Here is an 18363-nt window from a genome sequence, read left to right on the forward strand (position 1 = left end):
GTAAAAGTCAGAAGCAAAAAAAAATTGTAGATTTTATAGCAATTAAAGAGTTTCAAGATATGTTTCCAGATGAGTTATCAACATCTCCTCCAGATAGAGAAATAAAGTTCACAATTGACTTAGCACCTGGGATGAAGTCAGTGACCAAGGCCTTACACAACATGTCACTAGTTAAAATGAGGAAGTTAGCAAAGCAGATGCAAGATATGTTAGAAGAAGAAGCGATTAGACCTAGTGTACCCCATAAGGTGCACCGGTATTAATTGTTAATAAGAAAGATGGAAGTATGAGGTTATGTGTCAACTAGCAAAAGCTCAACAAGTTTACTATCAAGAGGAAGTATTTGTTACCTCGAACTAATGATTTGTTTGATCAGATGAAAAGAGCAAAGTATTTTATAAAATTGATTTAAGATTTGGGTGTTACCAATTGGAGATTGAACCTATGAACATATCAAGGATAATTTTCAGAACTAAGTACTGCTGCTATAAAATTCTAATAATGTCATTTGGATTAACCAATATACCATTAATATTTAAACTCGATGGACAGAATCTTTAAAGAATATCTGGACAAGCTGTATTTGTGTTACTTAAAGTCAACAGAGGACCATGCCAAGCAGTTAATGATAACTGGGGAGTTAAAGAAGGAAGAAGTTGTATATAAAGTTTGCAAAGTGAGAGCTTTGATAGTAGAAAGTATAATTCTTAGTATAAATAATCAATGAAGAGGAGACCAAAGGGGGATCCAGCAGGGATTAAAGTTACTATAAATAAAGAAGGACCAAAAGCACCAACAAAAGTAAGAAGTTTTATTATTAGCCGGTTATTATCGGAAATTTGTTCAAGATTTCTTGAAAGTTGCAACACCCTTGGCGAAGCTAACCAGGAAAAGTAAGAAGTTTATATGAAATGGAGAAGGGTGAAGAAAGTTTTGCGTAGTTAAAGGAGGGAATGGTTACAGCACCTGCTTTATCACTTGAAAGTATCAAGGAGATTTTATAGTTTATAGTGATACCTCTCATAAGAGAATAGGATGTGTGTTGATGCAGCACAATAAAGTTATTGTATATGCATCCAGACAACCGAAACCTTATGAGCAGAAGTACCCTACTTATAATTTGGAATTAGCAGTAATAATATTTGCTTTGAAAGATTGGGAAACATGATATGTATGGGAGAAAGGTGTGAGATCTATACAGATCATAAGAGTTTGAAGTAGGTATTTACAAGGAAAAGCAAATGTAGTGGAAAATGATAAGCAAAAAGAAGAAAGTGAACACAGAGACTGCACCCGAGGAATTATCCATAGAATTTTGGAAGTTGGAATTGGAAGCCAGATATATAATCCAAAGGAAATAAGGATGGGTAGTATGACCTTTCAGTAAGAGTTGTTAAGAAAAGATAAGGAGATGTCAAGAGAAGATAATGGTTTACGATGTTAACAGTTAGTAAGAGGAAATTTATGCGGCCAGGAGAACAATCACGATATCCCCAGGTTTTCTTCCAGCACTTGGATGCTACAAGTAAAAGAATTAAGAAATGAGATCCTACAAGGAATTCACAATATAAAGTATTTGATTTATTGAAGAAATGCCAAGATATACGGAAATTTAAAGAAAAATTGTGATAACCAGGTATAAGAAGGAAATTTCAAAATGGATTAGGAAGTGTTGGACATATCAGAGAATTAAGGCAAAGTATCGGAGGCCTAGTGGATAAGGCAGACCAAGGAGTGGTTTTACAAGAAGCGAATCATAAAGTGTACCAGTGATGTTGAGGGAGAAAAGGAATGAAACTATGAGATTATGTACTAATTATCGCGATTTTAACAAAACAACGAATAAGAATAAGTGACCCCTATAAAGAATTGATTACTTATGAGACCTAATTCAAGAAGTGTGCTATGTCTCAGGGATTAACTTAAGATCCGACCTGAGAACATATCAGATATTACGATTAAAATGAGTTATGAGCATTGCAAGCTCTGGTGATATTATGTGAAATAACAAGTGTATCAGTTGTCTATAAGGAATTAAGGAACATGGTGTATAAGGAGTACTTGGGTAAGTAAATTGTATTTATTGATAACATCCTCAGCTATTCAAAGAATAAGATAGTCTATACGTTGAGTTTTCAAGTATGAAATTTTGACCGAGGATTAACAAAAGATTCTGAATTAATCCAATAACAACTACCTAAATAAATCCGTATGGTAACAGATGCCTTGTGCCGAAAGAAATGATTGGATGTAATTAAGACAATTGAGGAGTTAATAAACGAATTGGAAAGAGTGGAATATGAAGTTCAAATACCTAAAGGTGATAATAAGTGAATATATGAGATTACTTTTCAACCCTAACGGATAGAAAGGAATATGAGATGTTTAAATGATTGGAAACTAAAGTTGAAAATGAGCACCGCCTATCATCCTTAAATGAAGGGTCAAAGTGAGGAAGCGATTCAGGAAATATAAGATATGCTGAGAGGTTGAGTTTTAAGGAAAACTAGGATGATCATTTATCATTGATGTCAACTTTAGAATGCCACTTTACCAAGCCTTATGTGGACACCAGTGTAGGTCCCCACTTTATTGAGATAAAGTGGGAGAAAGGAAGTTGTCAAATTCTAAGTTAATTCAACACACCAAGGACGTAGTGATATTGATTGAAGCAGCTCAGAGTAGACAAAGAAAGAAGGCAGAATTGTATTGAGAGAGAGTATGAATAGAGAAATAGGACCAGTAGTGTTAGTAAAAGTTTCACCTTGAAAGAGGTTGGATAGGTCTGAATAGAGGGGACAAGCTGAGTCCTAAATTTAGTAAACCATTCGAGGTATTGATAAATATAGATAAAACTGTTCATGAGTTGATGTTACCGTTACAACAGTTGGTACATATAATATATTTTGCATGTCAATATTAAGGCGATAAGTATCTAATTCGAATCAAGTGATTGATTAGGAGCCAATGGACTCTTGTCCAAATTTATTTTGCATATAGGGATCGATCCAAATTCTTAATCGTTAAAGGCGAGTCCTTGGAAATGAAGGTATATCTATAGTGGATATGTTTGAAATCCTCGAGTAGAAGAGTCTACCTGGAAATTAGAGTCAGATGTGCTTGAAAAATATCCTCACTTGTTTAGTTAGATCGGATTCTGAGGACAAACTCTTTTTAAGGGGGGAAGGATATAACGACTCGTGTATTTTTTTTAAATTATTTAACTATGTGATTATGGAAATTATTAAATAAATAAAATACGTGTATTGGTTTTGACCGCTGTGTGTTGTTTTATTATTATCTATGTGTGATTTATGGTGTACCGGGTTGTCCGCGTGATTAATTATGGAATCATATTGAATTGTTTTCACTTTCAAAAGTGGATTTAGTGCAAATTTATTTGCATAAATATTTTGAATGTCTTTAAAATTATTTTTATGGTTCTATAATTACAATAATTATTTTTGGGATTTTATAAAATTTAGAAATCAATATTTCATCAATTATTTAGCCCTGTATGATTTTCTGATTTGTATTTAATTATAAAATCCGCATTTAATTCCATAATTCTTCAAAAGTTATAAAACCTATATTTATTTAGTTTGGAATATTCCGAGAATTTTAAAATTATTTTGGATATTTTTGGGATTAATCTCACCTGCATGTCGATTCATTTAATTGATAAAAGCAGGTATAAATCGCGTTTTAGAAATTATTAAAAAAATTACGAAATTTATGTTTTTATAAACTTTGGGATATTTGTAACATTTTAAGACTATTATTGTAATTTATCGAATTTGTTTTAAAATGACTCGGTTCGTTAATTTCAGAATTCAGGGTGAATATTGGGTCCCCGGGTATTCAGGGACACGTGTTAACATCTAATAAAAGATGTTAGCACGTATCAATTTAAAGGACACGTGCGGGATATAGATTAACTCCCCTAAAACATCATCTCTTTCTCCTCTGTCTCGTCTCAATCTCTCTTCCTCGTCTCAGTCTCTCTCCCTCGTTATCTTCCCTGTTCTTCCTTTCTTTTTCCGCCCTTTCTTCCGTTTTGTTCTCCTGGTCGCGGCTGTCTTCCTGTTCTTCAACTTTTCCGGCCGATTTTCCGGTAATTACCGTTTGTTCCTGGTGATTCTGGTTCAGTACATATATATATGTATGTATGTATATGTGCATATTTGTGTGTGCTATTGCATGTGTGTGTTTGTCAGTTGCGATTGTGTGGGTTGTGGTGGTGTTTTGTCGCCTGGTTTTGTGCTTTTCCAGCCACGATTGTTGGCATGTGTTTGGCGCGTGTATACGCGCATGTTTCCATGTTCATTTTGGAATTTTAATTATTTAATCTAAATTCTGCAGGTGATTAATTGATTGGTTTCGTGGTAATAACATATATTTTGAGCGAGAAAGTATGGATATAATCGGTGGGATTCGTGTAGAATGTTCGTTATAAACGGAAACCCGCGAATCTTACCGCCGCGGCGATGAGCCTCGGCGAGCCGACGGTGGACTGTGATGTTTATCCTGAGTCCTAAAATTTTTAAAATATTAATTTAGTTCATAAAGTTATTTTCAAAACGAAAGATATTTATTGGGTATATAAGGAGTGTATCGAGATTTGGTTGTGTAAGTGATTGCGGTTGTTGTTGAATGGTTTCGATTATAAATGGTGGTTATTGGATTGATTGATTGTTGTGATTGACGTTGGATTGCTTCGACGGGTTAGCCGATAAATAAAGGAAATGCTGCCCGATTTGTAATATCCCATTTTTTCAAATATTATTATTAATATTTGGAATTATTTATGTGATTTTTTATGTGATTTTTGGTGAATTATCTGATAATTGGAATTGGTGTTTGGGTGTTTATATGTGATATTATTTGAGTATTTTAATTTTTATATGCTCAGAATAAAATATAGATAATTGTGATATTTTCTGGTAATTTTTGGACTGTTAGATGATTTTATAATGATTTATGTATTTATTAATTATTTTCTGAATAATTACAAAATTATTTTATAAAGCCAGGAATCGTCCAACCTCAACCGTTTTTACATTTTTACAACGCGAAACTCTTCCGAAAACTCCTTACTAACCTAATATGGTAATTCCGGACATTTTCCGTGTTTTGACTTTTTCAACCCGGATTGCAGTTTGACCCGTGCGCGGCCCGACGCAAGATTTTCGGTACGATAACCATTTCGATAAATCAACAAAACCCGTATTCTCGAGAGACGGGATATTTTTACATTATTTTCGTATATAGTGTTTTATGAAAAGCCCGGTTTTGATAATTATCCAATTCTGGTATTGAATTGTATCATTTTTATAGTTACTTAGCGGCTAAGTAATCTATTTTTCGATCATTTTGTAGTTACTTAGCGGCTAAGCAACTAATTTAACGATCCAAAACGATCCAGAATGAACCAATATTCCGTAAATATAAATAGCCTATTTCTTATTTCATTTATTTCGTTTATTCAGTTGCAACCAGTAAAATATAGCAAATACAGCGAAAAATCCTAGAAACCGATACGTTCCCGAGAATAAATCGTACGAACGAAGGCGTTATTGAACTCCGATTAGGGCGTGTAGCATATCAAAACGGAGCTCTCGAAAAGTTCTTTCTGATTCAACAAACCATTTCAGTGCAGAAATCAAGGTATTTTTCTAATTTAATTATTTTAATTTGAATTAAATAGGGATTAAATTATGAATTTTTGTTCTTGATGTTGTTGATATGATTTGATAGCATAATAGTGTAGAGAATAATTTTCTGATCATTTTGGTATATAATATGTCGGATTTTGAGGTTTGCATCATGTAGAAAAATGAATTCGATTTTGGAAAAAATAAAATTAGGGTTCTTCTTCAAGAACAGTTTCAATTGATTTTGGGTATTTTCGATTCAGGGGTTATTGACGGATTTCGATGAGAGGAATAGTTTCCTTATGTCTTTTGCAATTGATTCATATATATTTTGGCATCAAATGATTACTAGAATGCTTAAATCGAAGTTTTGTTTATTTTTATTTCATTCATTTTTAATTTCGATTTTTCTTGATTATCAAAGACATGGGTGTTTATTTTGATTATACGAGTAGATTGTAGGTTGAATTATCTTTATTTTGATATATGTATGGTTAATTTTGGTTTCGAATTTATGGTGGTTGGGTTTTCGCCGGTTTTTTGGCCGGGAAACTCTTGAATATCGCCGGAGAAGATGACTGAGTGGTGGGGTGTAAGTGTGATTGGTTTGAGTGAACTCCTGGTTGATTTTAGGATGAAAACTGATCGAAAACCCAGTTGCCTGGCCATGTTTTGGGGCTGGCCGGTGTTTCGCCGGAACTCCCGACGCCGCCGGATTCTGGTGAATTATCCGGTGGGTCTGGGTTGTTCTTGGCAACCCGGTTTGACCCGGTTCCCGACCCGTTGGGTTATGTATAGAACCCGGGTTTGATCCTCCTGACCCATTATGCAGACTTTAAAAACTGTTTCTGGGAATTTCTATTTAAAAATAATTCAAAAATCCTGTTTTCAATTTCTAAAAATTCATTTTTATTTTGAAAATCATTATTTTAATTCTGAAAATTTATTTTAATTCAAAAATAAATCCAAATTATTTAGTTAATTTATTTTATTTGATAATTAATTATTAAATTAGTTAATTAATTTAAATATTAATTGATTAATTAATTTAATTAGTTATTAATTATTTTTAATTAATTATTTAATTAGATTTAATTATTTATTTTTGATTTAAAAATTCCGAAAAATAGTTTCGAGCTTTAAATATTATTTTAAATTATTTTTTTTGGCTCGATAATTCTTATAAAATTATTTTCGAGTGTTTGAGCCCTATTATTTAATTATTAAATGATTCGGAGACCCGTTTTTAATTCCGAAAAATGTTCAAAAATTCATAATAAATCAACCGTTCGTTCGTTTAATACGAAAGCCTCTAAACTCAGAAAAATATTCGGTTTTCAATAAAATACTTTCGAGACCCAAATACTTTTTTTCGAATGGTCGCTTATTTTATGAATCATTCTGAGGCAATTTCTGATCGAAAAATCGTATTTTGATCCGATTTCAGTTTTAAACATACCGAGTCGACCCTTTTGACGAACCGAGTCATATGTGATATGAATTATGTGATACGTGAGTTATGTGTTTACGTGCTATGTGAATTACGTGTGTATGTGGATCAAGAGTGCCGTATTTGTCTATTTTCTTTATGTGTGGGCTATCGTATGGGTAGACATTAGGGTTTGACGCGTAGTTCGTCGAGTTATTATCATTTAAACAATTAAAGTTCTATATTTTAAATATAGATGCGGATCTCTCGAGTTGATCGGGACAAGACGTTGGATAAAGAATAAGATGGAATGGTAATGGGTATCTGGCTTCTAGCAATCGCAGGAGCAACATATCAGTAAAGTGTTGAAATGAAGGACGGTGATATTTTGAGGCAGAATGTCAGAATAGACCTGTCATTGCGAGTGTGGCTAACTACTAAAACCCAAAGACAAGTACCCCTGACTTCACTTATCGTTCAAGTGACGTTTATTTCGAATCATATTATGCAAGTGTCCCTATCATCACTTATTGTTCAAGTGATATTTATTTTAAATATTCTCATGCAAGTATTGCTCTCCCTATTCAGTTCCTAATAGATAAATGTTTTATATATCGCTGAATTAAATGATTATGTTTATGCAAGTATTCTTCTGCTGCTATTCTATGTTCAGAATAGCTAAGTGATTTTACTTATCAAATTACTGGATTTATAAATATTTTAGATTTTGAGAAAGATGATTTTGTTGTGAGTATTCCTGCCCAAGTGAATGGGGGAATAAAAATTATTGAGGATGTCGAAGGATTCGGCTGATTTTTCAATAAAAAGGTTTTTAAGATTGGAATGTTTACTGGTTACAGCGTAGGTGATCGAGATATCGGTCCAGCTGTAATATTTTTCAAGGCTAGTTATGCCTTTTCTGGAGCCCAATAGGTACCGTATGTCTTCGGGATATAGGTAGTACCTGTATTTACGGTATGGCTGCGGGTTACCGGTGTTGTTTCACGACTGATCATCGGGAACAACATAAAATATTATTGGTTACAATCTAAAATATGGTTTTTTAAATTGTTTTGATAATCATAGAACAAATGATTGATGAACTGATTCTGTTTTGGATTAAAAGTGAATTGCGATTTTGATTCAGTTTCTGATTTATGTTGATACTTATATTGTTGTTAAATATCAAAGGTGGTATTAGTATAGATGATTGATGTTGACTTCGGTATGGGTGTTGTGAACATCAAAGTTCGTATTGATATCTAATTTGATATGACAACAAAATAAGTATTAAATTCAAGAGTTCGGTTTTGAGTAAAGTTTATGATTCAATCCATAATCATTGTTTCTTGTTATTATTGTTTACGATATTTCCGTAAACACTGTTTTACGAGTTTTATTCTCGTCAAGATTCAAAGAATTGCTGAAGCATTTCGCTCAAAAATATCAAATTGGTTTTGAATACAATTAAGGAATCAATTATGGGATTCCTCAACTAAAATTTTATGATTCAGCAATTATGATTTTAAAATGTTCTGCGCTATTGCAGATATCGGTTTTATATCAAAACGACCCGATATATGCTGTAATGATCTTGCTGAGCATTCCTTTCGCTCATACTTGCCTGTTTTCAAATATAACCTCCAGTGAGGATTAGCTTGCGCTGTTTAGCTGTGTAATTCGAGGAAGCAAAAAAGAAGCTTTTGGAAGGTGGTTGGTCCAGGGTTTGCGGACTAGTGTAAGTTTTATTGTGTAAAGTTATTTATTTTATATTATATTATAGTTATGTATTTTATTTGGGCCTAGTATACTTCATTTCGAAGTTATACTAGTGGGTTTAGTTTTGAGTTGGAATTTATTGAAAAGAGTTTTAGAAGAAAGTGAAAAATTTATTGATGGAATTTGGAATTCTTGTTTCTAGAACTGTAACCTTAAAAGATCTTGGATTAGTTTGGGGTCATTTATGATAAATATCTTCTGCTGGCATTTAATTTTGATTAAACAGGTTATTTTGGATTGAGGTTTCATAGTGACGACCAAATCCCTTGACCCCGGATTTAGGAGCGTTACACGATTTCTGGGAAATCAAACTACCGAAATACGGGTATGTATCCGGTAATTATCGGGACGTCGAGCGAGTATAAGTAAATATATATACGTATGATGTATATGAAACCTGATTGTATGTTATAGTGAAATGTTTTTCCAAAACCAATAACCCTAATTTTGTACAATGAGGAGTATACGTATTTTCTGGAAACGAACACCGAACCGATTTTCAAGAACGTGAACCCTAAGTGATACGTGTATTATTATATAAAGTATGTTACGAGTCGGGTTTTGTTAACGTTCGGGTAGATTGTTAGCAAGGATATGTCAAGCATAATCGAATGTCTAGGTTAGGGTATTTCGACCTTGTAGGTTCTAGTCGGAAGGCCCGAAAATTGGCAGTGGACGAAAGATAGTTTGGGGGTCAGTCGAAAAGCTCCGTAAGGTTCCAATCAAAGGACTTAAGTGTTGAGGTCGAATACAGGGTGATCTAGTGGATATACAATAAAGTCTGAGCGAGAGAATCGACTCAGAGTCGATCAGTAATAGTTATAAAGCCCTTCAAGGAAAGTACTTCTAAAACTTTTTCGAGATATAATGCAAATATATCTAAATTCTCTTGTGACATATTGTTAAGTATTCAAAAGTGCTCTGTTTTATATTGTAAGTACTTTGAATCCTTCAGCCTTGAACCTGAGCCCCATCATTTGATCTTTCAGCCGTAAGCCTTATTCTTTGTAAACCATCCTTTATTGATTTTCAGATACCAAACCACACATATATGATACTACTCCCCAAATGTATAACTACCAAACACCGGAACAGAATTGTTTGAAAACACAGAAACTTTTATAACCCAACCATTCTTTATAACATCAAAGAACTAAACCTTGAAAAATTATTATTCGTCTAATACCTGATCCTCTTACAGGCTGAAAATCATTTCTCATACATACCCTGATATACCCTTGTGATACCCATGAATTGCATTACGCTTTTATTGAAGTGTTTTATCATCATTGATTATGATCTTGTTTTATTGAAGTATATTGTTTATCATACTGAACTGTTTTAGAATTGGATAGTTTTCTTATGTGGACCAGATCCGTGGTCAGACCAGATTCGTGGTTGAGGTAGGCCAATGTGTGCCTTGGATCCAGTAATTAGAGCAGAGCTGCGTGCCTTGCTCGGGGTTAGTGCTTGACTGATCAGCATCCTAACCTTGATTTTAAAACTTAAAATGAATATCCAATTCTAACGATTGTTTAACAATAAACTTGATTCTTCTAAATCATCCCAGTTGAACATTGTTTAACCTCAGTTATGATTATTATGACTTGCTGAGCTAGTTAGCTCACTCTTGCGAATCTTGTATGTATTCTACAGTTAAAAAAGATATGGTTGATAGCGAGGTTCCTCAGTCCAGAGTACGAGCTAGGATTTCAGATTGAGTTAGATCGAGCTAGCAGGAGCTATGGTAGTGACATAGTAAGATTGTAAGAATAATTTCATTATCAGTTGTAAGTTAAATTAGTTGGGATTTGGTACGTTATAATAAAAGTTAAGGTTGTGGCTTGTTTTCATATTTTAACCTGTTGCGATCCGTGGTTATGTAAAGCAGGGTCATTGCAAATAATATTTCTTATACAGGTTTTTATATTGTAAATGTGTCATGGACCCCAGACTTCTGACCCGGGTTTGGAGGGCACCACATAGGTAGCATCGTCTAAGTCTTTCACCGAGAAACTATTTCTCAACCAAGTCTTAACAACCTATAGTGAAGGTATGTCATTACATATCTGTTATATGTCATTTACATATAATACTAGGAATGTCACATAGCTCGCACTAACCTTCTTGCAAACACATCCTTTTGCCAAATCTCATAGTCAAAGTAAGCAACTATTTCTAACAAAATCCTGATGTACTTGACCATAGAAACTAGTGAAAAATTCTCATCATAGAATATACCATAAATTTGTTTGAAACCTTTTGCCACTAGTCGCACCTTATAGGTCTGTACTTTACCATCCATGTCAGTTTTCTTCTTGAACACCCACGTGCACCCTATAGGTTTTACCCCCTTTGAGTGGATCAACTAAAGTCAATACTTTATTTTGATACATGGATTTCATCCCGGATTTCTTGGCCTCCAGCCATCTCTCAGAGTCTGGACTGTTCATAGCATCTTGGTAGGTGTGAGGCTTATCATTATCCGTAAGCATCACATCACCATCTTGAGTCAAAAGAAATCCATAATTTCTCATGGGCTCATGGTGAATCCTACTAGATCTACGAATAACCTGTATTTCCTAAACAGGATTACTTTCAACATTTTGATGTACATCCTAATCTTATTCTAACTCTGGTTCAATGTTATCATGTGGTTCTCAATCTTCATTGAGATGTATTATCCTTCCACTCAAAAAATACAGTGGCCCGAGCAATAAACACTTTGTTCTCGAAAGGATTATAAAACTATACCCTAGTCTCACTTGGATATCCCACAAAATAGCATCTATCTAATTTTGGTCAAAGCTTGTCAGAGGCTAAACATTTTACAAACGCTTCACGTCCCCAAATTTTTATAAATGACATGCTATGACATTCATCACTCTATATCTCATACGGAGTATTTTGAATCATTTTAGTTGGAACTTGGTTAAGTGTATATACAGCCGTTTCTAGAGAATAACCCTAGAAACTGAATGGAAGATCCGCTTGACTCATCATCGATCGCACTATGTTCAACTAGGTAAGATTTCTCCTCTCAGAATCTCTATTCAATTGTGGTGTTCCAGAAGGAGTAAGTTATGATACGCTATCACACTCCTTCAAAAAACTCTTGATATTGAGGTTTAAGTATTCTCCTCCACGATCTGATCGTAAAACTTTTGTACTTTTCCCTTGTTTGTTTTCTACTTCAGCCTTATATTCTTTGAACATTTCAAAAGAATCGGATTTGTTCTTCATAAGAACCACATATCCATATCTATTGAAATCATCAGTAAATGTTATGAAGTAGTATAAGCCCCCACTTGCCATCATACGGATTCGACCACATACATCATTATGTATAAGTCATAATCATTCGGTGGCCCTTTCATTTTGTCAATGAGACAAAGTTCACATCTTCCGTATGATTCAAAATCAAACTTATCCAAGTATTCATCTATATGTAACTCAGAAATGCGTTTCTCATTAATATGGCTTAACGACAATTCTAGAGGTAATGTTTGATTTGAGTCAACTTAGAACATATAAATTGTTAACTAATTGTGCAACATTATAAGTCTTATCATTGAAATAGAATAAACAACTATTGTTTATTTAATTAAAATGAAAACCTTTCTTGTTCTGACAAGAAATTGACTTAATATATCCGCTAAAGGCAGGCACGTAATAACAATTTATCAAGTTCTCAATCTCGCCTTATGGGCAAAATTAGGTATCGAGTTCCTTCAACTAGAGCAACATCTTTTGCTCCAATTCTAACTCTATACCTGAAGCTTGACCATTACTAGTCTTCTTCTTTAGATCTTCCAAATAAGCTCGACAATTTAACTTCCATTCATCCAGTTATTTCCACAGAAATGACAATCATCTCCTTTAGCAACACCACTATTAGGCTTCAAAAGCCCTTTGGGATTGGACTTTGGTTTGGCACTGAATAAGATCAAATATTCATCTTGCTTGTCCACTTTCCTTTCCTATTTGCATTCCATGTGTACATCATCAATATGGACATAATTTATGCCTTTACCGTATTATTTTCAGCAGTTCTAAATATGCTTAACAACTCAGTGAATGTTCCGCTTATCTCATTCCTTGTATTCTTAACAAACTAAGAATATAAGTTGTTCAAAGATTGTTTGATCAAATCAAGCTGAGTCTCTAGACTATTCTTGAAACCCAAAATATCAAGGTATTTATACCTATCATCTTTAAAACATGTGGTCCAACCGGATATCATTCTCCCATTAATACAAAAGTATGATGCCTTATTATCATCAAATCTTTCTTACGAGCCTATCCTTCAAACATCCTTTGAAGGTGCTCAATCATATCATAAGCATCATTATGCTCTTGTTGCTTCTAAAGCTCAACACTCATAATTACAAGTATGAGACATGAACATCAGTTGCATAATCAATTTGCTTCTCGTAAGCATTTTGTTCAGCACATGTTTCATTCTCAGCTAGAAGAAATAAGGGAGAGGTTTGAGTGACATCCTTAAACCTGAGGACAATCCTCAAGTTCTCGTGTCAATTGTGGAAATTATTTAATGTCAGCTTTTCCTTCTCAAGGACCATTACATAGAGAAGTTATTTGTCATTTGATATCTACAATATTAAAATGCATAAAATGACTTAGTCTACAGATGATCATTAAATTTGTAAGGCATGTGTCATAGCCTATTTGTATATTCGAGGATTTAACTCAACTCAAATAAGAATGTAATAAGTAAATAGTGGATCTACCATCAAAAAGATCTCGCTAAGTAACATTTGTCAAAGGATTCAGAAACAAGGTTCATCTACAGACTTGAGGAATTAATTCACTGGAAGAAGTTCAAGAAATTGATCAAGCTTCAGTGATATAAATCAAGGTTGTAGATTTAATCAAGTGACAGAGATCTCGTCAGGGTATCAGATAATTACAAGGATTTAATCTGAAGAAAATAAAGTATCAAAGTCAAGACATGAAGAAACGTCATGGAAGTTAGTCACTCATGAACCAGATAGTACATCGAGTGTCAATATTGAAGTGGTGGAATTGATTCATAATTTTCAGTAATTTTCAGAAGATTTACAGAAAAATGGTTGCAGTTCAAGAGTACTATTAATTCTCTATTAATTAATTAAGTCATATAATTTAATTAAGAAAATAAATTATATCTACAAAGATTAATTTATTTATTAATTGAATTAATTGATTAATTAATTCTGAATTAATATTAAGATTTTTCAGAATTGTTTTTGGATTAAAATCAGTTTAAATCAGCAAGACAATTGAAAATGAACTAGCATGACAATCTGGATTGTCATACCGATTGTCATGCCAAGTCATTTCAATTGTCATACCGAAATTACACTGGGAGGAGGATTGTCTTGCCAGTTCATTCTGATTGTCTTGCTAGTTCAATCAATAGTCTCACCGAAAGTCTTGCTAGCTCAATGGATTGTCTTGCTAGCTCAATGGATTGTCTTGCTGAGCTAAAAGGATTGTCTTGCCAACAAATCAGGTGGTTGTTTTATTATTTAAACAACAGAAGCAACAGAAGTCAATCAATCATCCGAAAAACAGTTCAAGAACAAAGAAAAGCAGAAGCTGAAAAATATATCATCTCTTCTCTGCTAAAATCAAGATCACAATTTCTAGCTAGTAAAGTTAAATCCAAACCACTAGAAATCATTATCTTGTTCTTGTGTAACTATCTAGCGGATCAAAATCCCTAGAACTTAATCTCAAATTGTATTTAGCATTTGAATCTTTTTATTACAAAAATAGAAAAAGTTCATGTCGAATTTATTCTAGATTTGTGATAATTAATTTGAGATTAATTCCATGTAATCGATACAGTTGTTGTAACACCTTTCAAGTTTAATAATATTCTTATTTAACTTGAATTTTGTTTGATATTTTTTATTCCGCATTTATTTGATTATTTGGTATTGTTTGTATTCAACCCCCCTTCTACAAACACATTGGGACCTAAAAATTGGTATCAGAGCCTTCTGATTAACGAACAAATCAAGATCCTAGACTTTTGTGATTTTTCAACTCCTTGAATTTTTATTTATTCAAAAATTCATAATGACTTCACAAAAAGTTGGAACTGTTAAAATTCCACTATTTGATAAAGAAAATTATATCATGTGGAAGAAGAAGATGCTCTTATTTTTACAAGTTGCAAATCCCAAATATTCGAACTTGTTAAAGAAAGGCATAAAAACTCCGATGGTTATTGAACTGGAGGTGATAGTAGATGATGTGGTGACTACTAAAGCTAGAACCTATCCAAAAGAGCCCGAAGATTTTACTCTTGCTGAGAAGGAAGAAGCCTCCTTGGATGCCAACCTTCAATTAATATTAATTGATTCCCTTGATCCTTTGATGAACAGACATGTGATGAACTGTAAAAATTCTAAACACATGTGGGAAACTATTGAGGTAATTAATGAAGGCACAAAGGAAGTTAGGGAGAACAAGTTGGAGATCCTAACCTCTGAATATGAACATTTCAAATCCAATCCAGGAGAAGGAATTACTGAAGTGTTTGAGAGGTACAATGCGTTGATCAACAACCTGAACATAAATGGTAAGTATTATCCAATCAGGGAGGTCAACAAAAAGTTCCTTTTAACACTACCAGCTCATCTTGAACATAGAATCACTGCCATTAGAGAAGCTAGAGATCTGAGTGAGATTTCTTTGGATAGACTCTATGGTGTGTTAAAAACCTATGAGTTGGTGTAATAACCCCAATTTTTGGGAAATTTTTGAAACCCTTATGAATAGTGTTTTTGCTGAATGAGAAAACTTTTCATGCCACACTATGTAGGGGTTCTCATATGGATATTCTGAGATTTTATTAGTACTTTATATGGGATATAAGTGTATGTAAAGATCGTCAGAATCCAAATCCGAACACTTTGATTTTTCCCGGAAATACACTAGATACGGAAAGATTTGAGAAAAAGGTAACAGGATAAAAAGGATTTAAATTAAAGGATTATAATAGAGGATCATAAAAAGGAATATAATGTATTGAGAAAGGTTAAGGGAACCTAAGTAATAAGATCCCGGGTATGATCCCTCAAAAGATACTCGAAAACGAAAGTTAAGCGAACAGTATAACAGATCAGCGGTCATTAGGTAAATAATTAGGAAGTTAATCAAAGGGATTAGAGAGGATGATGTCACCCAACCAATGAGAAGAGGACAAGGAGGGGAGGATGACATCATGAGGATGACACAAGCATGACATGGGAAGGAAGGAGATGTTGTGGCTTTTTAACCACACAAAATCAAGGGCAACTAGGTAATTTACTAAAACAAACACAAAAATCAAACCAACCAAGCCAAGCAAATCATTTTTCATCAAAATCAAAAAGAAACCAAGGCATTGTTCTTCATGCTCTCGGCCAAAACAGAACCAGAACACTAAAACTGCTGTATCTCCTTCATTTCTCACTCAAATATTGTGTTCTATAGCTCATTGGAAAGGTATTGAGATGGCCTACAACTCTTGTTCACAAGTCTCGTCCAAATAATCATGGTAAGACCCTCATTTTTACAGTTCTTTAAATCGGACTTTTAGAAACTTCAAAGCCTAACTTTGTGTTCTTGATTTCTTTGGAAAGATCAAGCTTGTAGGAGGCTCCCTAAGGCTTCCTAGCAACTTAACACCTCCCAAGGAAGGTATAAACTTCAAACCCTAGCCTTTACTTTATTTGTTAGTAAGTTTAATGGTTGATGTTGTGAAATGAGAAGCATGGATTGTGATTATTAGTAGTTTGGTTTGATTTGGAAGTGTTTTTGGTAATTGAAGCTTGATTATAGTTCATAGGTCTTGATTATGGTTGTTTGAGTTGAAAACCTTGGAGATTATGGACTGATGTGGTATGGTTTAGGTGAAGTTTTGTTGTATTGATGGTTATGAGTTGGTTGGTGGTTAATTGGAGTAGTTTAAACATTGGTAATCGCGTAAACATAGCCGTCGTAACGTCCGATTTTCTTTGGACTGTTTTTGTGCATAACATTAGGATCCGAGAACCCCCTGCTAGATTATGACCACTGCCATATTTAGATAGCTCATGTTACGAGCTTCGTTTTGATATGTAGTTCGTTCGATTCCGATGCACGGTTTAGGAGAAACGACCGTTTCAAGTAACGGCGTTTCGCGAACGAAACTTTTCCCTCGCCTTACTTTGAAACATAGGTTAAAGACCAAAAAGGGTTAATTAATGCATGAAACATTTATGGTAAGTGTGTTAGGCAGTTGGTAAGACACTCGCGAAGGAATCGCCTTAAAACTCGTAAAGGTTAAATTATTAAAAATGGTGGAGCCGAGGGTACTCGAGTGACTTAAGAGAATCAGCAAGCGCAAAACGAGCGTTAGAGTCTGAGTTGGTTAGAGTATAGATTTACAAGTGACTTTGGTTTAATTCCAACTTACTTGTTGTTTATAGGTTACCAGACTCGTCCCGAGCCATTCGTAACCCCCAGTCGCTCAGGCAAGTTTTCTACCCGATATATTGTTGTTGTGATGTAAATATATGTATATGCATTATCTTGTGATAGTGCATGATTGTTATTAGCAAATTTTGCGATATATTGGAGCATGCTGATATGGTATATATGCATGTCTGTTTCATAATCTGGTTATCTATCTGTTGATTTCAATGCTTATAGTTGCATAATACCTATGCTAGAAATAAGCAAGTAGTTGCGTATACCCTTAGTATAGGGGATAAAAGGTGAACATATTTCTAAACCGGGAGTCGATGTTCCCGAGTATATTATATATATATATATTTATATATATATGGATATAGTTTTTAAAACTATGGATCGAATAAGGTTTATTCGATACCTTTATTTTACTTAATTGAATATTAATTTGAGTATTCATTCGAGGGCTTATGACTCAGTTTATTTTATTATTTGAATATTATTTGAATATTCATTCGAGGGCTTATGACTCAGTTTATATTATTATTGAATATTACTTGGATATTCATTTGAGGATGTATGACTCCTTTATTTTATGAATATTATTTATAGTATTCATTCGAGGTATTATGACTCCGCTTATTACTTAATAATATTCTTTATTGTATTAAAGAATAAGGTGTCGATAATCAAACTTACTTTTGATTATTCAAATAAAGATATTACTTTCGTATAAGTATATCTTTGATTATTTGCTATTCATTTCAAGTATAAGTTTTAATACTTCTACTTCAATTATTTTATAAAGATTATTCTTTATGGGAATATTATTTAAATAATAATATTCAGACATTTTCTAAATATTCTGGGGACTGATTTACTTCATTAAATCAGCTTCACTCCAAACATTCTTAAAAATGTTTTGCGAGTCTTCAAAATGATTTTTTTAAAAGTTAGAGCGGATCCCAAAACTCATTTTTTTTAAGATCCTCCTTTCGAAGGGGATTTAAATACTCGCTCAAAACCTGAGGGATCCGGCTCTGTGGTGTGTTT

This window comes from Apium graveolens, chromosome 5 (genome assembly GCF_009905375.1).
Source record: "Apium graveolens cultivar Ventura chromosome 5, ASM990537v1, whole genome shotgun sequence".
Classification (NCBI taxonomy): domain Eukaryota; kingdom Viridiplantae; phylum Streptophyta; class Magnoliopsida; order Apiales; family Apiaceae; genus Apium; species Apium graveolens.